This window comes from Anas acuta, chromosome 16 (assembly GCF_963932015.1).
Source record: "Anas acuta chromosome 16, bAnaAcu1.1, whole genome shotgun sequence".
Classification (NCBI taxonomy): Eukaryota; Metazoa; Chordata; class Aves; order Anseriformes; family Anatidae; genus Anas; species Anas acuta.
The window spans coordinates 8,396,633-8,423,347 of record NC_088994.1 but is presented as its reverse complement, the minus strand read 5'-3'; the positions used below and the strand labels follow the sequence as shown (position 1 = coordinate 8,423,347).

Here is a 26,715-nt window from a genome sequence, read left to right as displayed (position 1 = left end):
GGATGTGGAGACAGACAGATGCAGCCTAAGGAGTTTGCAGTCTGCTTTCCTTCCACCAAGCTTCATCATGTCTTTCTGTAATTAACAAAACCTCTGAGAGACGATGTGCTTTTAGCTTCAGTCCTATTTCTGTCTTTTATTAGATAATTTGAGGGAGCCAATCTCTAAGTCTACCTGCCACTTGGTGTATGTCAGGATCCTGACAAAGCCCTAACACAGCAGTGTGTCATGGTGACAGTAGTGTTGTGTATGTCCAAATCTTCTCCTTATCTTTAAGCTTTGCTAATTCCTGTGACACGAAGTATCCATGGCACACAGCTTCCCATGGGGATTTAAAAGGACACCAAACAAAACATTCAGTGTTCCAAAAGAACCTAACAATGAAGCTAGTTCAATTCTGGATCAACAAAAGTTCTCAGTGCAAAATTAACCTGGTAAAGTCTGATTCTTGTAGTATATGGCAAGATTCCACCTTCATCAGGGCAGCGCCAAAACAAATAAACAATCATACGTGGTGCATAAAGTGAAAATAGTTGAAGTGTTTTACTATGAGAGATTATTTGCCCAGGTGTTCTAAGTGTTACACATTGGTTTTCATAACTGCTGACAGATATGTCAGTGGGGAAGGTTCAGTTATGGGTACGTGCCTTGTTAGGAATCAGGTAATGAAAGAGAAAATCCCACAGACTGTGGCCCTGATTCAGGAAAGTAATGAAGTGTGTACTTAGCTGCTTGGGACAGCAGTGCATCATGTGCTTAATTTTAAGAATGCAGTTATATATAATTCACTTCAGTGAGATTTAAGCACATAGTAAATACTTACATGCTGTTTTAAACCTTTGAGTTAACCCCAAATTAGAAATTATCTTTGTCCATGTTGAATCCATTTCAGTTTTCTTTTCATAAACTCTTAGGCAAACAAAATAGGTTCCTTTGGGGCAAGTGAATGTCAGGAATTCCTTTTATCACAACAGGATTTTTATTTTTTAGTAAAATCATGTTTGTTTTGTGTTAGAGTTCTGGGATAAGAAAGTTGTAGTAGCTAGAATATTATAGCTGGGGAAAGAAAAAGAAGTAATTCTGTGAAATTAAGCACCTAATAAAAGAGGTTGACTATCAGTCCTAACTGAGCTCCTGCCATATAATGTACTGTCTTTGGATAGGCAGGATACAGAATTTTTGTTTGTTTTGTTTTGTTTTAAATATTTCATATAGCAATTACTTTTTTGGCATTGGCATCGGTAATGACAACTTGTCAAATTGTCTGTTTGTTATTACAAACCATCTTATGCTTCAGGTTATATTGTTATATGTAAACTGCTGTGACTATTTTGTGGTCCATAATTATATGCTTCAGGTTTTTTTAGTGAGCATGTCTGATTTCATGCATTCGGAAAAGTTTTCCTTCTAGCCTATGTTCTTTCACCTAAAATGTCTAAGTTTAGACTTTACTTCATGTGGGCACTTAAACATGAATTCATGCGTGGAATCAAAGCTAGCTTAAATATGCAGGTTTATTTGAAATTCAAGAAGTGCTTTTTACCATCAGCTGTAGATCTCATTTTCAATAATTTATTTTTTATTTGCACCGGTACAGTACAATATTACGGTAGGTCTTTTACGGTGTGCCCTCCGTCACAGAGAAGGAAAAATAAGCCATACCTGGATGCTCAGAGACATTTCAGGCAAGTTCTTTTAGGAAGAACTTCTTTAATGAAAGGGTTGTTAGGCAATGGAATGGGCTGCCCAGGGAAGTGGTGGAGTCACCATCCCTGGAGGTCTTTAAAAGATGTTTAGATGTAGAGTTTAGGGATATGGTTTAGTGGAGGACTTGTTAGTGTTAGGTCAGAGGTTGGACTCGATGATCTAGAGGTCTCTTCCAACCTAGAAATTCTGTGATTCTGTGATTCAGTGGAAGTCTACCAGTGAGCTTCAAGAGCAAAGAAAAAGGAAAAGCATGACAGAAAGCTGTAAGAAGCCCTTACAGCCCCTTGGGCTGTCTGCCACTTGATTCTGTCAGAAACCTGCTGCAGTTTTTGCATTGTCTCAGTCACTGAAACCAGCAGCAATAATCAGCAACTGCAGAGAAAAGACATCTAAACAGAGGACTCTGATCATGATGCAAAGTCCTGGTGTTGGTAGTGAACAGAATGGAGAGGTTGTGCCCTGCCAGGGGGCAGAGGAGCCAGGCTCTTCCACCTGCAGCCCCCAACCACCGCAGGCCCCGTGAGGCCCCGCCGAGTCACCCTGGCACTGCGGCTGCGCTTTGAGCTGGCTGCCAAGCGGCCCAGAGCTAGCTAGAACAAAAGAAATCCCCAAAGGCCACGTTGTGTTAGAATGGGAATTAACATCCTTAACCTTTTAAACCAAGAGAACTCCAAATAATTACTTGAGACAGAACAGAAAGAAAAAGAGCTTGTAAACAAGTCCCCCCGACCAGTGGCTGGGCACGGCCCCTCCGGGCTCTTCCTGGGCCTTGCTCAATCGCCTCGCCCTGCGCCGCTGTCACGTCAAGCCGCGGGCTTCTCGCTCCTCGCTGGGGCTGTCTCACTCCCATTTGTCTCTCGTGGTCTTTCTTCTGGTCTGGAAGCTTCTTTCCCAGGGCAGATTGCTCTTCAAGGAAAGAAGCAATTTCTCACTCCCTCCACAGGATTTCTTCAGACCTGAGCCTTGCTTGTTAAAGGAAGAGAACACACGAACGGGAACAAATCAAGCAGATACTGGCTGTCAGAGCGGTCCGTAACAAACTACAACAAAATGGCATTTAAATGATTTCTCCAAAGTCACACTGAGTGTTTATGGCATAAACAGGATTAAACCCCATATCCCTTGACTTTTTTATGTGTATGCTTCCTCTTTGAATAATGCCTTACTCTTGCCCAGAGTGCTGGGGGGTGAGAAGATTCTTTTCACATTCTGTTTTCATATGGGAACTCTGTAGGAATTATTCATGGGGTTGTCTGTGACACTCCACAGTGCACATGGCATGTCGTAAAGGAGAATATAACACTTCATGAAGGAAAATATAGCACTTTAATACTTTCCTAATTGCCTTGCCATTATTCTGTACAAAACAAAAACATTCACAGTACAAACACCTTGCTTTGGTGAGAGTGGCAAACCTCGGGAAGTTTGAGCTTGCTTTGTTGAGCAAGAGAAAGGGAAGCTTATGCATGTAGGATTGCAAAATGCTGTTTGGGATAAACTCTGTCCAATGCCTGTTGCTGTAGGGAGAGCAGCAGTTCTTCTGCTGGGCTACCAGAAGTACAGAAAAGCAAAATCTTTTTAGCATTAAAATTACAAAGTTTTGCTCTGCTGCCGGTGAGTCCCTAGTTGATTCAAGGAGGATCTGTCCTCAGCAGGTTCATCGTTGTTCAAAACTGAGTAGGAGACAATTTGCTTTATATCCAAAGTACGGGGAGAGGAAACAGGTCTGGAGAGGTGAAGAGACTCATCCACTTGTGCTCAGTGGTACAAGCAAGACATAAACCTACATTTCTTCCAACTTCCACACTGGTATGCGATCTGCTACAATGCATCACTTTTTCCTAAACCAGTATTGTTTATAGTAAAAATATGAAACCTAAGAAGCTTGAAATGCTCAGAGCTAGGATACTGTGGTTAACTCTAACCTTCTACCTTTGTCTGTGGCCCACATTTCCAAGTCCTGCTGTAAAAGTGCTCAAGCTCTCAAGTAAATTGTCAAAACTGAAACTACTGAAGTATTAACTTCTATTTCAGGACGGACATCCCCTCCTGTGACTTCCTAGACAAAGGCAATCTAGGCTGATCCAGTTGTTTTACATAGCCCAGAGCCCTGATGAGGGGTAATGAAGTGCAACACCTTCCTTGGTTATAGCAATGTGTTGGTTAGGGTGGTAGCTCCTAAGTAACTCCATTTTTTACAACAAGCTGTCTTGAGTGGTCAGATTCTGTATGAGGTAACTCAGGCTAGTAGACTTATGCTAACGTAAGTAAATACATAACTAATCACTTTTTAAACACAATTAATATGCAATCCCTTTCATTTCCTCTTCTAGTTTTTTTCTTAGGAAAAAAAAAAAAAAAGGAAAGAAAAGAAAAGAAAAAGAATGCCTAGTCCTGTTGTCTGTAATCCTGCTAATGTGTGTAAACTCTTGCCATGATGCCATGAGCAATGTATGAGCTGCCTGCATCTCATCACTTCCCTTTTCCTATTGCTTTTACTCACCCAGTAGGAGCAGAAGCAATGGTATCAGTGGGAACAGCTTGCAATTCCATTGCCATTTTTGATCCAGGGAACTTTTATTTTGCCTCAGTAAAGTACCCACTGCATTTAGATCTATATTTAGTTTCTTAGAAAGAGAAACACAGTCACACAAATGCCATATGTAGTAGATGCCGAAATGCATATTCTAAACCAGTGATTAGTTTGTAAGGTTTTTTTTTTGTAGTCACCAGAAGCAAAACTGCATTATCCTACTGTGATTATCCTGGTGAAACTATGGACATCATGGGATCACATGATGCCGTGTGGCCAAAAATTAGAGGAACTGTAATTCATCATCAAGGTGAGGACAGCTTTCAGGGAGATACCACAACATCCTGTCGCTTTGGAAATTCTAGCTACATAGCTGGGAAGCTACAACTTGCTTAACTTGTGTTTTTAATTTTGTCTCCCAGATGTGTGGTTCCAGATGTAGAGGGCTAGCACGCAAATCTCAGCTTTAGTCCCATAGTAACTCAGGAAATTTTGATTTTGATGTATGTAATATCAACCTGTGACCTTGCATGTTAGAAACACTGAACATTTTCCATTTGTGGTGAATTAATTTTCTGAATATAAAGGAGAAATTTAGAAAAAGGAGAATTTCATTTTAATAGCATATGAGATGTAATGGTTCCTTTTACGACATGATACATAAAAAACAAATTGAGAAAAAATGCACTGTAATTTTTCACTGAGCTGGTAAAAAATACACCACCGCCAATGCCAGAGTGAATGGTTGTTTTACGTGACAGGTTATAGTTATCCAGTGTATTAGTTCTGTAATCAAATCTAATCCCAGTGGATCAGAGCCAAGTAACAACCAAGCTACTAAAATAAGACTCATAAGAAGCACAGACCAAATGAATCATGGTCTGTACTAGTAGAGTGGTGGATCGCATTCAATGACAGAAAAGAAGATAGTCACAGAAAGATTCATAACTACATAATAATAATTTCAAAATGGAACTATCTTCACAGAAATAAATATTACACATAAAATATGACAACTAAATACAAAATTCTCGGGATATATTGTGCTTAATAAATAAGCTCAGAACAATGACATTTGAGCATAATAAACACCCTCCTGGGCCAGTGCAATAGTTTGGAGAAGGAGATGATTTTTAGAGGAAGCCATGAGCCTGGCCACTTTCTGATTCCATTTCCCATTTCTTCATTCTGAAGTCCATTTCCCTGATTTTTCCAGGGCATCTAGAACTGCTGTTTTAGAGAGAACATCTCTGTTTAGTGTCTGTTAATGGTCCTGTTGTCCCTGAATTTATCTAACCCTTCCTCATGCCTGCTGATACTTTCTAGTTCTGCAATTTCTTTTGGCATTGAGTTCCAGAAATTCACTACCTGCTGTACAAAGAAGTAGTTTTTTAACTGATCTGCTTTTATTTTCAAGCATCTCTCAGCTTTTTAATTTTGGTATTTAATGAAAAATAGCTAAATATTGAGCTTTTTCACCATGTAAATGATTTTGTAATCAGTAATTTGTAATCAAGGGTTATCATATCCCCCCTCAGTCTTCTCTAAACTTGAAGGATTTCAACTTTTTTAGACTATCGTCAAAGGATAAACAAGTTCATTTAACTCATAAGCAGATGGACAGTTTGACATATACATGGATTAAATGTTAGTCCAAAGTTAAACAACAGAGGTGGAAAGGGGGTAAATTCTTGGTGCAAATGAAATGTGTGAGAACTTCAACATTTGACCTGGGATCAGGATTCTGCCTTAGTAGTCGTATTGCTTAGGATGTTCTCTATCCAATAAGTAACATATCCTGTGATAATGTATTTCATCTGAATCTTCTGAACAGGTGAAACTAACTTTCGATTGAAACTATCTTTACATTATTTGAAGTAAGGCCACTATTCTGCTTTGAAAACTGACATGCAGAACTCCTTAGTGAATTTGCCAGCAGCAAAGTTATCAGAATCTGCAAGTTTATTCTTTATTGTTGATTTTGGGTGAAGTAAGCAACCCTTTTATATCTCATTTCTTGGATGGGAAGATCTTTATAAAGACCCTTGGGCAAAAGATGCCAAATAAACGTTCATATATACACACACAGACATGATGTATTTCATTGCTGACATTGATCAAAACTCTATTGGCTTTCATTATGTACACTAAGAGTTGTGTGTGTGTAAGAGGAAAAATGAACTATGCCTTCATTCAGCATCTGGATGTTGTCTTCTTGGATAGTCTAAATGAACTCTAAATTACAATGATATGTAAAGAAATTATTGGGTAGTCTGGGTAACAACAGGATAGTCAGGATAGCATAAATGTCAACTGAGTACTGCTGCATGCAGAGAATTATCCACAGGCTCATCTATTTCTACAGCAAAATTGCCCATCTCCTTAGGAGAGCTTGATTTTTAATTGGTCTGGTTCCCTCTCTCTCCTGGAGCTGATAGTTTTGAAAAGCTACTGAACTATCTTCTTGAAAGAATATTTTGTCTGGGTTTTTGTTTGTGTCTTGGAATGAAAATGAACTGTAGGAATCTTGTAAGAGATGAAGACAATGGTCAACAGTGTCCCAGTGCAAACAATTGTGTTTCATGGACCAGATTCAGAAGGCAGTTTGTATTCAGAATACCCATCCAGTGGGAGACCTGCATATTAGAGAGCCATAGATCAAGACCACTTATCAGCATGGCAATTGAGCTGTCACTGTTTGGAGCAAAGAACTCAAATCTTGTGAAGGTGAATACCAAAAATTGCCTTTTGTAGCCATGGGTCTTTGCACCAAGTCTATGCTATTTACATGAAAATAATCCTGGCGATGCAAGTTCAGCACTGTCCACAGACTTGAGCTTAACTTAAGCCTTGCCTTAGAAATCCTGAAATACTTTGACAGTGCTCAGCTTCTTCATGGCTGCTCAGATAAATAGGCAGTCTACCTTGTACTCTGCAGTGTGAAAGCTGGTGCTCTGATTCTAAAGATTGTTCCTTTTAATTTTCTAAGTTTTAATGAGGCAGGCAGGTTGTAGAGTGAGACAGGCATTGTCATCTGTCCTGAAGACAGCGATGAGTCAACTATGCGATGAAGAGCTTGGGAAGCAGCAGAAATTTCTAACTGTCCCATTTACATTTTCAGTTCTTTGTACAGATATAAGGTGCCAGAAACTCCTCTGGAGAAGACCACACTTGAAATGATTGGGTGTTGGGCATCATCAAAATTTGTCACTGACTCTCTGGTCAGTTATCCAGAGTTATCGTTATCACAAGACAGCTGTGGCATACAAAGAGTAAGTCAGTTAAAAAATAAAAAAAGCCTTTCCATCTTACTAGTGCTCATATTCTGAATGTAGAAGCACCTGCCCCTCCTTTTTCTTAGTGCGATATAATTGGACTTTGTTTATGGATGAATAAAGGGCTTCATTGTAAAGATTGATAGACTCTAATTGGGAAAAATTTGGCAAAGATTATTTGTCAGTTTTATGGAATAACACTACTTGTCATGCTTTTACCTCCAGGAACTGGAGAGAAGCCAAGGGAGATTGTTCTTGTTCTAACTTTTCATGAAGAGCCTCTTTTCATAACACACACAAAAAAAAGTCAGAGGAAAAGAAAAAAAGAAAGAAACTCCCCCAAACAACATAATTTAAACACACAGGATCAGGAAACGAGTGGCCAAAGAGCCAGGCTGTCACTTTAAGTAGCACAGTTGTGTATGGACTTACAAAGCCTACCCCAGAAAAATCAAAATGATTCTGTGTTAATAATACTGTTATTAACAGTATTACAGTTCTGGTGGTCTTACTCAAAACAGGATGCAAAAGTCCTGAAGGGAAATTGAAAAAACAAAAACAGTCCAGTAATTGGTAAACAAATTTTAGTTAAATTCATTTCAAAGAAATGATTTTAGAAATTACTTGACCACTCTGTGTAGATACCTGCAGATGAAAGACATGCAACACTTAGGACATTTCAGTCATGCAGACAAAAACATAAGGAGATTCTGTGCTAGAAACAAAAGTTTTTTTTTTTTTTTTTTTTTTTTTGAGTATCTCTCAAATTAGTAATATAGAACTTGCTAGCAGTGAAAGTAATTAAATGGTGTAATTGTTTATCAGGGACAGCAGTGTCTTCACCAGTTTCTGAATGTTTAATATGAGATCAGATATCTTTCAAGAATATGTGCTTTGGTTTAGGTTTAAGAAAAATTACAGAATTATTGAGGTCAAATTAGAGGATCGTAATATCCCCTTCTGATTCTTACAACCTCTGTACCTATAAGTCTACTTCAGAGAAACTTCTGTTGGGCTAGAGGCTGACGTGCTGGAAGGCTGGGAGTTTCAGCATATCCTGTGAATGATCACCTCTGATGATCCTGTACCTGAAGGAGAATTTGATATTGTAACGTGGACACTTGATAGGATAGAGCACATGGGAAGCTGAGGCATTTGTCTACCTTCTGATATCGTAGTGGTGTTTATAGCAAGCCAGTGACTTCATTGTCTCTCGTTGCAAGAATTAAACAGGGGGAAAATCAGCTTAGATTCTTTATTTAAAATGCTATCTTTTTCCATAGCCATAGGTTTTTACCTCAGTATGCAAACAGCTAAATAGCCACACAGTACAAGATGTGAGATGAGATGGAGGTGTTACAAGATACAGATACCAGGTAAAAGTGAGATAAGTCACAAAGAATTATATCTCAAATCACTGTTCTGTTCCCTTCACTTCTCATGTATCACCTAGTGATGTAAAAACAATTTGTTAATCTCCAGAAACAGGCAGCTCTTTGGGATTGTATCATATGATTCTGTATTCGTCTGAGAATATTCACATAGCGGCCCCACTTCAAATTATAGTTTTCCTTTGAAATGGCACAAAATACCACACTGCCTTAGAGATGGGCTTTCACACAGTTGTGATTCAACCAAACCTGGATGACAAGGTTCCCCTAAGGAAATGGGAAAGTTTTCCATTCCTGATTCTCTAACTTAAAATCCGTTCTGAGTCCATAAAAGAGAGAATAGTTTGACCCAGTATGGCGGTGATGTATTCTGCACCCAGATGTCTGGACTTTATGTCCAGATGCCATCTGCAGTGTCCTGAATCCTTCTCATTCCCAGAGACATGGATAGGAAAGTAGCCTTCTTCTCCTGTCAGTCTGTGTAATGAGCTCTCGTGTTAATGTTCTGAGAAATGGTCTCAACATTTTTTCTGTATAAACTCCTGCTTATGAAATTGGGAGTCAACATAAATAGCTTATTGGTGCTTAACTGCATTTGTACTTTTCAGGTGAGATGACTTCTTACAGTATGGGATGTTCAGAATATGTCTTGACCTCCAGTTGGCCTAGCGTGAAGTAACATTTGCATGATGATGTCCAGCCTTTCGCAGGCAGAAGGAACGTATCTTTACATACATTCTTCACATCCATATCTTTTGTTTTATCGGTCAATGTCATAGCAGTGGAATGTGGGAAATCTGCTATTTCTCAACCATTTTGGAGGAGGCTAGACTAAAACACTAAGTGTCTCCTTTTATGAAGTACAAAATGAGGCTCTGGTTATATTATGCTTGATTAATATTTTCCTAATTATTCCCATTAGCCTTTCTCAGTGTAATAACAACTGCAACAAAGTTATGGGTCTGAGACTTGTGTACTCATAGAACTGCCATTGGGCAGGCATAGGATATGCTCTGTTATGTGTGTGCTGTCCTGTGCATAGTTTTACTTAGGGTTCCCTGATTTTGTTTAGCTGAGATACTTTGTCCACGCTTGGAGCCAGAATTAGCTGTTTGTGTGCTTACTTGTGTCTGTGGTTACTGCCTATATTCCTGCACGTTCGTTGAGCTCTGATTTTGTAGCACATTCAGCCTGTGTTTTTTCAGACTTTGTGCTATCAGTCTCTCTTGCTGCAAATTTAATAACAATAAATTTCTCAGCAAAACTAATCAGCTGAAACCCAGATCTTCAAGGATCAGTGGGAAAGGGGGTGCTACCCCAAACTTGTCTTCACCCTTATAATGGTCTTCTTGCTCCCAAAAGTACATAGCCTTGCCCATATTTCTTCCATGGTCTATTAAAGAGATTTTCAGAAGTAGATACTGGTCTGAAATAAAAGAAAAACAACGCCCTAATGTTGCCTAATTTATATCATTTAACTTATTTTAACATTAGTGAGAAGTGAGAGCTAGAAAGCCAAGGAGACTGTGCTATAGTCACAGGAGTGGATGTTATATTGGTAGTCAGTGCCCCTGGCAAGATCTCTTGTGCTGGATGCTGAACAAACAAATGCAGAAAAGAGACAATCTGTGCCATGAGGGCTTCTAAATAAAGCAAAGAAGAGGGCACAAAAAATTCCTAGGTGCTCTTCTGTGTTACATATATAAGAAAACTGTAGGTCTTGAGTTAATGAAAAGAAGGGAAAAGAAGGAATGAAAACAGAAGACAAGGAAAGAACAGGAGAGGGCAGTGGTGGCATTTTCCCTAACAGGAGGAGATCCTGAGATCAAGTTGGAGTCAAATGCTATACCCAAACTGGTAAATCAGTGCTTGCAGTGTTGATGAGAAGCTATTCTGAAGAATTATCCATGATGTTATAAGACCTGTGAGTAGTGATGTTTTCTAGTGTTCACCTCCCACTGTCCCAAATGATTCCATGTTTGGTACTTGCTAAGCAAATCACTTGTACTTCTAAAATTATAGATGATTAATAATAGTAATTACTAACAGTATGAGATATCTTGACAACTTAGTAGTGCACAGAAAAAATGAGTCTTTAGCTTCGCATTCCTTGAACTGGAAGAAAGGTCAGAAGGGAAGAAAATTGCAAAGGAAGACCAGGAAGTGTTATCGCTGGGGAGCTGAAGGCAGAATGAAACAGGGCTAAAAGAGCTGATGTTCAGTGGAATCCCTCTTCTGGAGTTAGGGCACTGCGCTGTGGTGTCTGTTTTGCTCTCTGGGGACACTTTGGTTGAATTCCAGAAATTGACGTTCTTTATAGTTTTGAACCCACATTTTAAGAGAGGCTTTAATCAATCACTTGTGAGGAGGTCATGTGCACTATTGTTTGTAAATAACTGAAACACGAAAGAATGTGACTGTGTGCTGCATTGGGAAGTGTATCCTTGCCCACCAGTGAGAACGGAGAGAGAAGGGCACAGGCAGGGGAGCTCCATCAGCCACAAAGCTCCTGAGACACCCAGACGGGGTTGGAGTGGATTGTGGTCTTTTCTGATCGGGTTCTTGCTGCCAGGAGCTGAGTCTATTTCCAGTTGTGAAGAAGCACAGGAGCAAACACTGCGTGACTGGGAATTGCTGTTCGCAGTCCAGGAAGGGAGGCAGGCTCTGATGAAGATGGTCATGCCAGCGCTGGGCAAATACTGGTTGAGAAAAAGCCCCTGTCTCAAGAGCTTACATTTCAAAGGAAAAGGAACAAACACATGTTAGAACAAATATATGCTAGCTTTCCAAACAAGATGACACAAGTGAGATTCTAAAAACAGGCAAAAGATTTTGTTCTCTGAAAAAGTAGGAGGAAAACCGGCTAGCTAATCCCAGCAGAGGGAGACTGCAGAGGGGGGACGGAGGGAATGGAGAACGTTCCAGCCCATTTGTTGATGACTAACATACTTTAAAACAACAGGCTGCTTTTTAAACTTAGAAGGTGACTTGCTGAGTGGTTATTCACTGTTCACTCCCTGGTCTTGATAAGAGCTCCCACAGGACATTCAGTTCTTTCCAGCGTCTCCCGCATGGGTTTATCTGTGAACATCAGTACAAAGCAAAGGGGAAAGAGGCCAAGCAGGTTTGTTTAATCTCTGCTGTGACTAATAATGGTGTGCAGGGCTGGCTGCTCTTTAATGCAGCTTGATATAACTAATCTGACTGGCCCTTTGAGCATCTTCCTATGGGGTGCCATGTTGATAATTACTGTAGGACAACCAATGATTTTAAGAGCAAGACTCAAATTAAATTCATTTCCACCTAGCTGGGAAACCCAGAGGTCTGGGAGAATATCGCCAGGCTTATCACAGAAACTTTGGCTCTGGATTTGCTGAGGCCACGCAGGACTCTACTTTCTTTGGCAATGGTAGAATTTAAAAAGACCGATTCTGGCACAATTTCCTTGTTCAAGATCTGTTCAATTGAGTTTGATTCAAGCTGGCCTGCTGCAAACAAGGAGTTGGAGCAGATGACCTCCTGAGGTCTCCTCTGACCTAAATTATTGTATAATTCTATAATTCATATTTATATGCTATTTGCATTGTATTTTGTAAAAATAATATTAATTGTTTACTATTAGTGCCATATGTGCGCATCTTTAAGCCCTATAGAGATCATTTAACCTGTATTAATGATGTCACTTTTCTGGGATTCAAAGGTCCCACAGACCTTTTCAAAACTAATAAGGCAGCTTCATCTCACTGATCAGGATCAAATTATTTTGACTTGTGTTTACTTCCAATATTTGCTTGTTAAATATACCTAGTAATAAACATTTTGGAGGATGGGCATTGTATTCCATATGAAATGTAGTGTTGGGCTCTACAGCACTACTACAGTACAAATAATAAAGATGTGTGTACATTTTTAGCTCCTACCTGGTATAAACTGAGTCAAAATGGGGGAAAGCAGGATGATCAAGGATCAAGCCAGAAGCTAGAGACTGAGGAGCTGGGAACAGAAGCCAAACTGGCTGACCATTTCATGTCTTGGCCCTTGAACTGCAACACAACCTCTCTTCTTCCTCTTTGGTCTCAGAAATGAAAACATAACTACAAGTGGAATGAAAGCGAAACGCTTGCCTGTGGTGCTAGCACAGCTAAGGAGAAGCCTTCAGACATACAGGCCTACCGGGGACAGCTTGGGATGTTGACTCAAGTGCTTTCTTTTGAAGTACCATGTTATAACATTGTTCATGTTGCCTTAACAGTTTTATTCTATAGTTGGGGTTTTTGTCTGCTGCTCCCATGTTTGACAGCCATAGGATCAGACAGTACAAGAGGCTGTCAGCCTTCTAATTTTCAGCCTTCGTTTACTAGTAGTCAGTTAATGCCTGTTTGCTCCTGTACCAGCAATAATGTTTAGCTTAAACTGCTCATTCCTTCATTTCTTATTTTCCCCTTGATGTATTTATAGAAATCTTATACTTTTTCACTCTTCATTTTGCTAAGCTCACTGACTGTCTTCCTTGTATTGTTCTCTTCTCACTGAGGGACAATTCACCTTTCTTATTTCTGAAGGGGACCTGAGGACTGGAAGTACACTTCCCCACTCTTGAGCTTGTGGTAAATAATAATCCAAGCAGTAATGCAGGGAGAAATCAAATGTTCTGCAGACTAAGGCCTAATGACTCTCTTCTTACAAATGTGCAACTGTGGAGCATTTTATGACTGGAACAGGAACACATGGAGTGTGCTTTTAGTGTATTGCAGCCTGCTGAAGGACGGGGAGTGGATGAAGAGGCACTCTGCAGGGCTCCAGAATGGCAGTCTTTGTGCTCGGTGTCCGCAGATGTTGTCCTGTGATACACTGCTGCTGGCCATGAGGCCTATTGCGCCAATGGGGATCTGGCCACGGGTGCTGTGGCCTAACCACACACCGAGGAAGATAAGGTCGCAGGATCAACTTCTGCACATTTCGTGTTATTGTTTTTTTTTTTTAAGATTGAACTCTCCCGGCCACATGAAGAACTAGCAATTTTCACCTTAGTAGAGAAAATACTCAACGCATAAGCCATAAAAACTCCAAACTAAAGAGGCAGTGAAAGGACTCAGCACTTTCTCTGGTTGTGCTCCCCGCTGGTTACCCAGGGGGACAGGCACAGGGGGCCTGGCTGCCCGGTGCCCTGCGGTGCTGGCGGGACGACCCGTCCTTCAGTGCCTCACGCTGGGCACGGAGAGACCGTCTCAAGGAGGAGAGTGGTGCTTATTGATTGGGAATCACTGACCCACATTCCTTGTCGGATAATTACCCAGAACGTATCAGGGCCTAGTGTGACAGCAGCAGCAGCTTGCACTTATCAGGCTAGAAACGGAATTGAGCTCTTACAGAGCTACTTACATTTTTAGGTTTTGGACAAGCATATCCACTTCCTGTTGAAAAATGTAACGGTGATATTTTTAACTTGCCCTGATGTTATATGTATTTGTCTTTTCACTACTTTTATGCACAGCAAAAACACATTTCAAAGTACCACGTAGGTTGTGCTTGCCAGCTGATGAGGTTTGGGATGTCGCCGCCTGAGTTAAGTTTTTCATTGGCTCCCTGTTCTTTCAGTCAGTACCCAGAGAGAAGAGCAGTGGGACCTGCCCTTGCAGCTTAAATTCAATTTGATTAATAGTGATTAATAATTAAGATGTTTGGTTATTTTGGTCTGGCTTTTGTTCAGATTCTTGTTCACTCCCAGCAGTGGGAGGGCTACCTCAGCCAAAAAAAATCCATGCCTAGATTTTTACTTTCGGGAAGTTCAGGGTTTTGAGATCCAAAATTAGGTTTTCAGTTTGTGCCAGAAGGGAATCAGGCACTAGATTAAGAATTTGGATGCTTTCCCTCACAAAAATTTCTGGGAGTTGTGTGTCAGGTCCAGGGTTTCAGATGTATTCCCGCTGTAACTTCAGAGTTGGAGTCACGTCTTATCTTCTGTTGCAGAGATATGAAGAAAAAATGGGCTTGAAGGGGGAGGGAAAAAAAAAAGGGTAAAAAAAAAAAAAAAAGAATGGAAAAATAAGATCCTGGAAAAATGGAAAAAGTAACAAGTCACATGGGTAAACGGGGAATTGAACTCAAGGCCACCAGCATGCAGTTGAGGGATCAGATAAGAAACATCGCTTTGTATAAAAGTGTCTCGTTGTCATTGTTCTCGATGGCTCTCCCAGACAGTTCGGGTCAAGGGGTTATTTTTAAACTAACCATTGATTCGTACAAGATGCTCGATTATGAAATGTTGGAATCTTCTACCAGCAAGGGAAAAACCTCCCTGGTGAGTGACTGTCTGGAAACCCACAAGAGGGAAGGGGTTAATGGTTGTTCAGTTTACAGCTGGGAATTGCTGGTATCCAGGAAACAACGCAGAATGCACAAACCATAAGACCAGCTGGAGCCTGCTGGAATCCCATTCATTTTGGCAGAGGTGTCTGTGGTCTCTGAATTCTGACATCACTGCCTTTTGCGTCACAGAGGAATGCCTTAACCACTTCTCCCTTTCTATTTTTTCCCGTCTCTCTTGTTTGTGTGCCTGACTCAGATTTGCAAAGCAATGGGAAGAGGCAGCTCACAGACTCCCAAAGTCAATGCAGCTTATAAGTGACTCCATCAAAGATAGATGATAAGATGCAGGAAAAGCTGCACTAAGGAAGTATGGGGTTGGGTGTGATATTTTTCTGTTTCCAGGCTTACGTAGCACATTGCAGTAACGGCGAGCAGTGTGTCTGACTGGGCCCCAAAGATCAATACTGTCTGATGGTACAGATACTTCAGAGTGTATCCGAACAGCTGGAAACCCACTTCCTTGGTGTGCTGTGTCCTTCCTTCCCATATGAGAAAAACAGTTTGAAGACACTACAAGTCCAGGCTCTGGTTCCTCTCTGTAAATAGCTCTTCTGAAACCTCAGTCCCTCTGAGCACAACTGAAAACTCGTAGGCTGTTCAAAGACACATCCTGCATACTTAACTCTTTGTACTTCATTTTCCTTAGCTATAATCCGAGGATAACAATCCCTGAGCTCTCCTGCCTTTTTCTGCTAGCATGTCCTTTTACATGGTGAGCAAAGCCACCTGGATTTCCTTATTACTGCCTGTGTGCATGGATTGTCATTTTGTGGTCCCTGGTCTTTCTGCAGATCTTGCTGGCATAGGAATAAGAGTAATAAATACTTTTTCCTCTTTAATATCTTCATGGCCAAAAAATTCTAGTGTTACTTTTCAGTGTAATTTACTGACCAGTAACTAACATAATACATGTGAAAATTCGGGCAGCTGCGTATTGGAGTGATTTGCCCAGAAGGTGCACTGTCAGGCACGTGGCGCTGCTGAGGTTGGCTGGTGGCAGTGAAAACCCCAGTGCCTAGTGAAAACTTGTGCCCGTCCCCACTTCCCTCTGGAAAGGCCTGACCTAGATATAGAGCACACTCTGTGGGGAAGATGTTTCATTTCAGAAAGGACTGCAACCTCAGAGGACTATAATAAGGGAAATATAATATGTTTAAGCATTTTAGGACTCTGGTCTTTTGAAGCCTGTTGGTGTCTGGTGTTTGTCCTCAGCTGCTGATGTGCAGCAGCTGATTGATCTGTTACTCTTGTTTGCATGATTAGCATTCTGAGCCTCAACTCGCAGCCTTGATGTGAAGTGTGGAATAGCACCATCTTTGAGAAGGAGTCATTGTTGTAATCCTGAAAAAACACATATGTGTGACTGGGTCACCAGGGAAAGGGAAAAAAGAAAGAAAAAAATGTTCTTGCAAAATTTGGGATAGGCAGACAGTTAAAAGACTAATTTGGGTTTCTGTTCTAGAAGCGAAGTTCTAAGAATTTAATCCAGAACGTTCTTATGAAAGTATTTCACTATTTAATCTCACTTGTTCAGAATGTATTCTAATTCACTGAAGGATTTACCTTCCTTTTTGTGTGTGTGTGTGTGTGTGTGTGTTTACACATGCATCAGCAAATATTTGTCTTGTTATAAATAGATCTGCACCCACCCTTAGCCAGGTTTTCAGACCCTGAAGGAATTTCTATACCTGAAAGATTCGGAGTTGTGCATATGTGTAACGCTGTACTGTCAGTATGTGATGATTTCACACTTGAGGTCTACGTGCTGGGGGTCTGTGGTCTGTGCAGGGCTCAGTGTTAGTGGAACTTGGTAATTACCACATCCCTGATTAAAAGTGCCCATAACTTCCTTGTGAGGGGTGAGGAGCACCAGTTGAGGCAGTGCACGCTGCCTGTTCAGCAGCCCAACTAACTCCTGATCAGGCATGGGCTAAGCCATCGCCTCGGTGTGTGCAAGGTAGGTAAGAGGAAGGCATCCCTTCTCCTCCCCAAGGAGCTGCACCACGCGTTTGCAGACATTGGAACAATCCAGGCCAGTCTGCGTTTTGCTTCCACAGGGCTCTTACTGATCCTGCTGAGAGATTGCAAGGCTGGGAAAGAGAACAGGACAGAACATGCAAGTACCAGCTGTGCCAGGGGTACAGCAATGAGGCTAGCGTGAGTACCATGGCATACAGGTTTCACAGACTTCCTACCGAGCTGTTATGAAACCGCCTCTTGAAGTCTTCAGCACATTGATTTTGCTAGATCCATTGGCAGTACAGAATTTAAATGCGGCATGAATCTATCCATAAATTAGAACTCCTAAAATTAAGGGTCTAACACAAAAAAGCTTCCAATATTCACAAAATCTGATGTTTAACGCTTGCCATTAGCTTTTCTGGGCTCTGTTGAGTGTTCAGCACAGCAGTGTGACCTCTTGTTTAGGTACACAACATCGGAAAATGTTGCCTTTCACTTTCAAAGCAAGCAGTGCATTTGTATGGTGTTGTTCTTAAGAAAGACTCACGTAAGAGGCCATGATTCTTTTTTTTTGTTCTTTTTTTTTTTTTTGCCGTGGTCTCAGGAACTGGGCTCAGAAGCTCACGGTTTAGTTTATTAGAGGGTTTCAGCTTTGCAGAATGCTTTGACAGCTTTGCTCAGTGACTGCTTCAGATCCGACAGTCCTGCTGTATTAAAGGCAGCAGACCTGCACTGCTTTCGATTTTTGCTTCTTATTTTCATTGGCAGAAAGTAAGGCTTTTCATGGCAGACAGAACAAAAGCAACAGGGGTAAATAACCCTTCCATGGAAAGTGCAACGCTTTTGTTTCACGGCTGTCACAGACAATCCCAATCTGTTAATGGGGCTTCTAGGCAACACAAATAAACACCACAACTGACAATACTATGTTGGGCAGGGATCCACACTCACAGATGTTGTTGTCTTCCACTGCTTAAGAGGCAATATCATAGAGATGAGTACAATCATTTTAGTAGCTGGAAGTGGATTAAGAACGGACAGCGGATGCAGTCTTAAGAGCTGAGATGTAGGTTCATTGCTGGGTAGTGCCGGCTGAGCTCTGACGATGCTAGACTCATTAATGCAACCAGAGCAAACACCTGGCATCATTTAAAAACTTGACTAAAAAGTGTTTTTTTTCACATTAATACTCAGGAGGAATTTGCCTCTGACCCCTCCTGGGTGTGGTATGAGGAAAGCCACAGCCATTGGAAGAATGTCATTAACGTCAATCAGGCAAGGATCAAAACCCAGCCCCACCCACCCTGCTATGGTGTGAATGTGTCACACAGACACTAACTATTAACAGCAAGCAGTGCATGGAATTTCTGTATCAGTCTTCTTTCAGCCCTGTATGTTTATTTTTTCCTTCCACATTCTTTTCCTGTTTACCACACTTTTTCTAATCAAATCACCCATCTTGGATTGCGCAGGCGAGGGTCAGTCAAGCACTAGTAGTCATTGGTGGAGCCTTTGTGCTTTCCAGTCTCTCCTTCCTGTCTTCCCATTTCTGTTATTACAGGTCCTCTCTTCATGATAAGTGGCTTTTCCGTCTCAAAGCTGCATTTTGAAAGATAGCTTGAATTTAAATCAATAGTATGATCTGGATACCTTACAGATACTAACAACATGTCTAGCCCTCACCGTGTGTAGACCATTGAGTAGGAGACTGGGCATCCAAGGAACTGTCTGTGCATGACCCTAAGTCAAATGATGGTAAGCAGTAGTTAAGTCTTTGGTACAGCACATGAAATCTTGTACCAATGAGGATGTAGTACTGCCGCCATCACGTGAACTCAGCACGCACCATTGTCAATGGTAGGAGTGCTGTCTTAATCTCTGCTTATTTTTAATGATTGTCCACCTTAAAGCTGAAGTTTGCTCTTGCACTTTTCTACGTGGAATGACAGTGTGTGAACTTACCTAGCAAATCAAACAAACTAATCATTCAAAACTGGCTGCAAAAGAAGGCATACATATAAAATTGGTCTGATTTTGTACCAAGGCTGGGTGCAGATGCCATTTGAAAATCATTTGTGTTGTATTACCTTCACTCTCCGTGTACGGTGCTCATGTTGCATCTTTTCCTTTTCTTGTCATCACTGTTCATACTTTAATTTGTGATTAAAAGGGGAACTAAAGGTCTGAAAGAATATCAAAGAATAAAAAACAACACACACAAGTCACTTGCCCAAAGTCATGTGGCAGGTCAGTGGTTGTTCTTAAATCCATTTAAAAGTATCCATTGTATTACACCAGCATCAAAATAATGTAAAATATCATCCCAGCGTAAGCACAGTAGCAACAGTACAGGATACGTCACAGAGCTTGCGTGCAGGAGCTGCTGATGGGTTTTGTGTGATCGTATATTACAAAGTTAGTCCTAAGGGAATATTTTGCAGTCAAATGACGGCTGAGAGCTCAGGCCCACCACAGCTTCCTGTCCGCTTCCTCAAGGGCAAGAATCAATGTCTGTCACATCTGCAAAGTCACACGGGATTTGGATTATTCTCTACATTTTTATTTAATTATTTCTCCTTTTCTGCTTCTTAAGAGACTCTTAAAATTTTCAAATGTAATACGAAATAATAATAACCAATTAAAAAGCTGTGGGTATTGAGTGGGAAATAACAGACCCTAACAAAAGTCAAGGATTATCCTGGGAAATGACATTTATAGATGGATCCTGAGCATTCAGTCCTGTGAGGGAATCTGAGGTTTTAGCTGTGCTTACAATGAGGCAGCATGCAAGGTAAAGTTATGGCAGAAATCACCAGAGTAGATTTACTGCAGGATTCAGTGTGGACGTAAAGGAGCTGCTCTGTCTCCATTCCCCTCATTAGCACTCCTTACTGTATTACTTGTGCTCTGAGTCATGTTGGACCCCGTTCATATCGAGGCTGTATCATTCTCTGTGTTGACCAAAATAATTCTGTGGGCAGCAGCCAGGGTGTAGACATACAAGCAAAAAAAATTTAAAAATCCCCATATACTGTGTTTCCCTTATGAAGTTAATACAAACCATATGAGCAGAAGCATTCTTTTTTGTGTGCTGTGACTCCACCAGGACAATCAATTATTATTTATATACCATTTAATATACACTGAAGAAAAGGGCTAACAATGTTCATACAAAAAACTTTCTCAGGCATAAAAAAAAAAAACAAACTGTTGAGTCGAGTCTGTGATTAGTAGCATCCAAGGGATTTTAACATGCACCACGCTCTCCAGCTGTATGCAGATAAGCAAGGTGTCTCAATAGATAGCTGGCCAATCAAAGAGTTATGGTTGGACAGTATGTTTATATAGAGAGTGATGTCTAGAATTTTTTTGTTTTCAGATGGTATTTGATATGAAAATACATACAGCCTATGTGGAGAAGCCGCAAAGCCCAGATGTTGCTTTGCTTCTTTTATGGGCGAATGCTGGGGTTTAAAGAAATCTCCTTCAAACATAATTAGTTATGTCTTCCAAAATGGCCAAAAAAGGTAATATACATACGACTGAAAACATCCTGGCCCACAAAACCAGCATGTGAAAGCATTGGTCCTAGTTATTTTACCTACACTACAGTTCAAACACCTTAACTTTCTGTAATGAAGACAACACGTTTAGGTATAACTGGACCTGAGGCCATAACCTGAACTGTCTATGTATAGCATGTACTACATGGTTCCTGAATCGCGTTCTGACAACACCAGGTAAAATAAAGATGGAGGAAGAACAGTTTAGCATCTCTGCAAACAGAAGCAGTTCAGCAGGAGTGTAGGACCAAAGGATTTATCCTTATCAATTTCTGTGATCATCAAATATTATGTGAAGTTCAGGATAGCGAGCAATTGGTCTAAATTAGCTTCATTGGCATATTTGGAATACTTACCTGTGAAAGGATCGGGTAAAATCTCAGCAAGGATTTCTGGATTTGCTCTTTTTGCGTGTAGGCTTTCTCATGTGAAATCAGGCTTTCAGGATCACGATCAAGGCCCTCATCCAAAGGCTGCTAAAGTCAATGGAAAAACTCTCATTGTCTTTAGTGGGCTTTGGATCAGGCCCCAAGAGTTGAGTCATACTTTGAATGGAACATTGTTTGAAGCAAAACAGGCTCAAGGCTTCATTCACGTAGGGGATTTAACTGTTGAGTGAACTTTCCCAAGCACTTCCTGCTGCCTCCTCTCCTGGGGACACAAACGGGCAGGGAGGTGACCGTGAGCCTGACCCTGGTGGTCTTCAGCCCCATCTCTGCTTCCTTTCTCTGTCTAATGGTGGGAGATGTCTCTGTCAATGATCAAAATGCAGATGTCCCTCCTGTCTGGTAATGTAACAGTAATGCTCTGGGTAGGTCGTGCCCACAATATATCCCATATGATGACAGCATCCACATGCTGACATAACAAGAAGGCAGCTCCCTTTCAGTTGACTGAAAACATGTCCAGCCTCCTGGGCCTGAAGGACCAAAGCTGACTGTCCTCAAGTGCTTTCGTTAGGAACCACTGGCACCAAGAGACTGGGCATCGCTAATCTAATCCATCTCTTTCATATCCAAACTGAATTCATACCTAGCATCTTCCCCCCAGAATGTGGAGGCGAGTGTCTTTACTTATTTGAAATTCAGTCTCAATATCGTTATCTAGCCAGTTAGTGTTAGTTTGACGTAGAGTTTTAGTTTCAATTCCTACAAACATTTGTGTGACTCCAAGTAAACTATGGGAGCTTGTTGCTTCTGGATGGAGAGGGCCTGGAGGATGTGGGCAGGACTCCTTTCTGGTCAGCAGAGGTGGCAGACAGACTCTTCTGTTCAGTAAGGTTTCAGAACAGGGAAATAGTAGTTATACCTCATCCTTGCTGTGCTATTGCTTATTTCACACCATCAGGACAGGGAAACTGGATGGAAGGATGTGTTTGTACTTACTTCTGCATTTGACATTTAAGAGGCAAAAGGAAATGTGAAGATTTTCTCCAGATATGTTTTTGGTAGATATCCAGAAATACAAAGGATGTTTTGGTGCCCTTACATAAAGGGACTTCGTATTGACTAATTTCTGTTTATTAGGAGATGCCAAAAGTGACTATCTAACAAAGCTGTCAGTCCTGCCAATTGATCATGTGTCTTCAATTCTTACTGCCAAGTTCTGTGTGTCAAAGTCATAAGAGCCCAAGAAAAATAAGGAGCCAAAGGAAGAAGCCCAGCCCATCTATTCAATCTAAATTATGGTTAACTAAATATGACTTTATGTCAAGATGATATCACATGTGCAAGATGCACTTAAACCATCCATGTACAAAGGAACACGAAGCACATAACCCACACTGCAAGAAGTACACATGTCAAACCACACCATCCCCAAATACCTGGCCATGTAATCCACATACTGAGTCTACAAACATGTAGCATATACCCGTCTTCAAACCTGAAAAACATGAACATGCAAAACAAGTCACTAACTATGAAGCAGTCTTTCAGACCAGTTAAAATTTTCAAGCTCTTGAAGCATTTTCTTCTCTACACTGGGTTAAAATGTTCACCTTCCCCAAATTGTAATGAGGAACATGCAAGCGTTAACCGAAAGTAATTACTAGCCCAGTAGCTAGGACAATTAGTTGGGTTGTGAGAGATTTCATAAGTCAAACCCAGAAGTGGAACTCATGCCCCAAGTCTAATGTGAAGGTATTAATCACCAGCCCAGTGCTTGCTTTAGGGCGCTCCTGTTGTGCTGTTCTGTTTTGATTAAAAATTGAGCAAAGCACTGGACCTAAATAAAGAGATCATTTTGAGTCCCAACGGTCAGAGTGCTTCTGTGGGATGTTGGAGACTAAGTTCAATACATATTTAATATTTATACAAAATAGGACATCTCCAGTGCTTGTTCCCATGAAGTTGCAGGTTCAACATAGTATCGTTTTCCTTTAAAGAAAATCAGAGAAACACTTCATCGGAAAATTCCCAAGTAGCTTTTCCTCTTGAACTACCTATGGAGTTTGCCAAAGTAGCTGACGTACAATGAGATTTTTGCCCTCTGTAATTTAAATCCATGCTTTTTTTTCTGAGGGTGATTCATTTTACAAAAACACACAACAAATAAACAAACACATAACTGGAGTTAAGGAGCATGTGTTATGGATTAGGAAGAAGAGCACCCCTCGAAAGCTCAGCTGGTCCTGCTCATTACGAAGATAGTTTTTTTTTTTTTTTTTTTTTTTTTTCCATTTCATTGTCTTCCTCTTTGTCTGTGCCTCTTTTCTCACAGTGTCTCTCTTCGTTTTTTCTCTCTGGTACAGTCTTTACTCCATGTGTAATTTGTTTGCTTTCCTTGCTTCTAGGCTTTGTCTAGACCAGGATGTGGAATGTGTTAGCTAACACCCGTTAGCTGTGCAGAGTAAATGACCAGTTAACAGCCTAGAGTAGATGACTAGGCAGTGAGCCTTTAACTTGTTGGGTATACTGCAAATCTCGTGGTCTAGAGCATTTTCCTTCTCTGAATGCTGGATTTTTTCTATAGTAGTGTCAACAGCAGTCCCCTCACCGTACTTTCTGAACACCTCCCAGCCTTGCATAAAGCAACACTGCTGCAAGCACTTCGTTCTCTCATTCTCTGCCCAGAGGGAGGACTGGGGTTGGAGGCAAATGTTTTTTGTTTTTTGTTTTTTTCTTTCCATATGCTTGTTTTTGTTTAAAATGACATATCTGTGCTGTGTTTGTATTTGAGAAGGTGGGTCAAGGCTTGCCTGACGCTTGGAGTGGCGGACTGAGGTGCTGGAGATTTTGTTCCAGGGGTTCAGGGCCATCTCTCTTTTCTTAACAAATGAACTTTAACTGAACTGAGCATGCCAAGAAGTGGTGTTTGCAAACATGTGTTGCAGATACAATGGAAAGAGACAGGGAGAAATAAGTACAGGAAGCTTAGGGCACAAACAGGAAGGAAAGTAAAACCATAATTTGATTTAATGTATTATTTTCCACGTAGTTTGATATTCCAATTTTCCCTCCTCCCTATTCCTTCCCCACTGAAGTTCCTGCAGCAACTTCTGAGCCGCTCCAGTAAAATCACAGTGAATGACAACACAAGGAACTTGATAGAAAGTAACCTCATTTTCCCCCATGGATCCATACAACTTTTTGGTTTATAGGAGGTGCATGTGTGTAACTAAATCCAAATTTGGCACAGATTCGACTTCTGAATCAATTCACAATGAGCCTTATTCATTCCCTGTAGCTCCAGTGCAGCATCTCACACTGGAACGTGATCAGCTCCTGCGTACAGGAATATTCCTGCCTTTTCTTCTTTTCGGCATGTGAGTGGGGAGGCAGATCATACCTGGAATGTATCTTGCCACAGCAGACACAACAGCTCTGCCCTTTGGAAACTGACACTCAAAATTTCTTAACCACAGCCCGGCTGTCACAAGAAGAGATGATTAAGTAGCCATGGGGCTGGGGTGGGCCGGGGGGGCTGCAAGGGGTTGGGAACTGGCAGGGAAACAGCTGAACAGATTCTGCGAACACTAATGCAGGCCAAAAGCTGGAGAACCGCTGGAGAGATCTCCAGTTTGAAAGCCAAAGATTTCCAGGCAGAAGCCAGAAGGGCTCTATAAACGTAAATGAGTGGGTGGACAGAACAGATCAGCCATGTATCCAGAGGTCTTTGGATTCACTGACCCTCTTTAGCACCAGCCGCTGCCTTTAATGCGCAGCTGGCCGCTGGAGGAGCCCGTCCCTGTAAACACAGGGGGAGATCAATCCGGGATGGAGCCCAGAGCCGTTTGCCCAGCGCTGTACTGCCCGGACGCTGGGATCTTTTTGATCATGTCCCGCACGTTGTACAGTACTCGGATGAATCACTTCCTGCCCCTGCCCTTTCTGCTCGCCGCTGCATCACGGCCACGCTGCACTGGGGCTGGCTCCCGCAGCCGGGGCTGAGCTGTTTGTGCTCTCCGCGCTGTCCTGGCGCCTGCTGGAAGGCAGAAAAGGCTGCTGTGCGTCTAAAGTGCTGTGTCATACTTGGTTATTAATGACCGAGAGCCACATGACACCAAGTTCTGGGAAGCTCAGGCAGATTCCAGGAAGGGGTCAAGGAGTTCAATAAACAGTTTTATTAGAACTTGAATTGCAACCAAAAGGCTACACATTTACTTTTTTTTTTTTTTTAATGAAAATTTAGTGAGTGTTACTTGACTTCAGAAATCCTATGAATGGCAGAAAAAGCCCAGAGGTTATCTTTTGATTTTTATGTCACTGCTAGTTCATCACAGTCCTCCGTAAGGGAACCTGAATGCTCCTTTCATTTGCGTTTTGTCGGTTGCCTCTCCAGGTCACTGGCAAACTGGGGGGTCAACTGAACTTCAGTCCTGTAAGAAGTGCATTCTGATCGGAAAGCCAGACACATGTCTCAGTTAAACTGATGGAAATTCAGAAATTAATGCAGCAATGCAAGATTTACACCAGTACATCTCACCCTAAAGTCTAGCGTAGGCATGTCACACATCACGGTTGAAAAAAGAAATGCAGACTGTAGATTAGTTTACTAAGTTAGTACTGTGCTGGGGTGTCACCCAGGATGAAAGATGCTGTACCAGTGCATATTGCTGAGCATATTGCTGAGTCTGTGTGAGTTAGAAGTGGCATTCACACAGACCCCAAGGAACCACGAGGTGTCCGTGAAATGATGTGGGGTGCGTCTCAGCAGGCAGGTAGCCACATCTCCGTGTCCCCATAGCCAGTGGCACTAATTGGCTCTTGCTTGGCAGCAAGCCCATGGACTGAACAAGTTAGTGCTCAGTAAAAACAATTTTTCAGTAAATTGCCTCTGCTAAAGTAATTGCTTTTACATTATCTCTATTGCACACTCGTTAGGACCAAGCCACAGTTGTGTCTCACTGAGCATGCTTTTAATTAAGATTGCTGGCTTTACTTTTATGTTGTCCTTTATTGCCACCAAGCACTAAGAGCTGTCTAGCACTGAGCATGGTATAAATTGATTGATTTGTTCATCCATCAATTTCTATGTGTTAAAAGAAATGGGAAATACATTTCCTTTTGAAGATGACCAAAAAGCATTAATTATAGTGAATATTAATGCTCTGCTGGATGAGCATTGCTGCTCCACTCTTCCTAGTGGGTATCGAGGCACGGATATTAAAGGTCCAAGCCAACTTATTCCAAAGTAAAATTGAGCTGGTTTTGACCTTCCTAGAAGGTGAATGAACATGCTGAAGTTGCTTGGGAAGATAACTAGTAGAGATAAAACTAAAGGTTAGGCCTTCTTCTTCATAATTGATCTGTCCATGGGACAAAATCTTCTTACTGCTAGAATTTGTTGGCTGCTTGCTACAGACCATAGCACTGTATGATATGATAGCAGTTCTGCATTCAAATAAAGAGAATAAAATTTTCTCCACAAATATCACTGAGGGTACCAAAGTTCTTGCTGGGTCATTCACTGGG

The 26,715-nt window shown here is 41.3% G+C and overlaps 1 protein-coding gene and 1 long non-coding RNA gene across 4 annotated transcripts in view; one reads left to right on the top strand and one right to left on the bottom strand.

Annotated features, from left to right (window-relative positions):
* LOC137865669 (uncharacterized) overlaps positions 1-26,715 on the top strand; it is a 171,823-nt gene that overhangs the window by 58,428 nt on the left and 86,680 nt on the right. The window lies entirely within an intron of this gene.
* Positions 15,956-21,735, bottom strand: LOC137865545 (uncharacterized). Its single transcript, XR_011101988.1, has 3 exons — positions 21,157-21,735; positions 19,325-19,420; positions 15,956-18,836 (listed from the first exon to the last, which is right to left on the bottom strand). It is a non-coding gene; the product is annotated as an uncharacterized lncRNA (long non-coding RNA).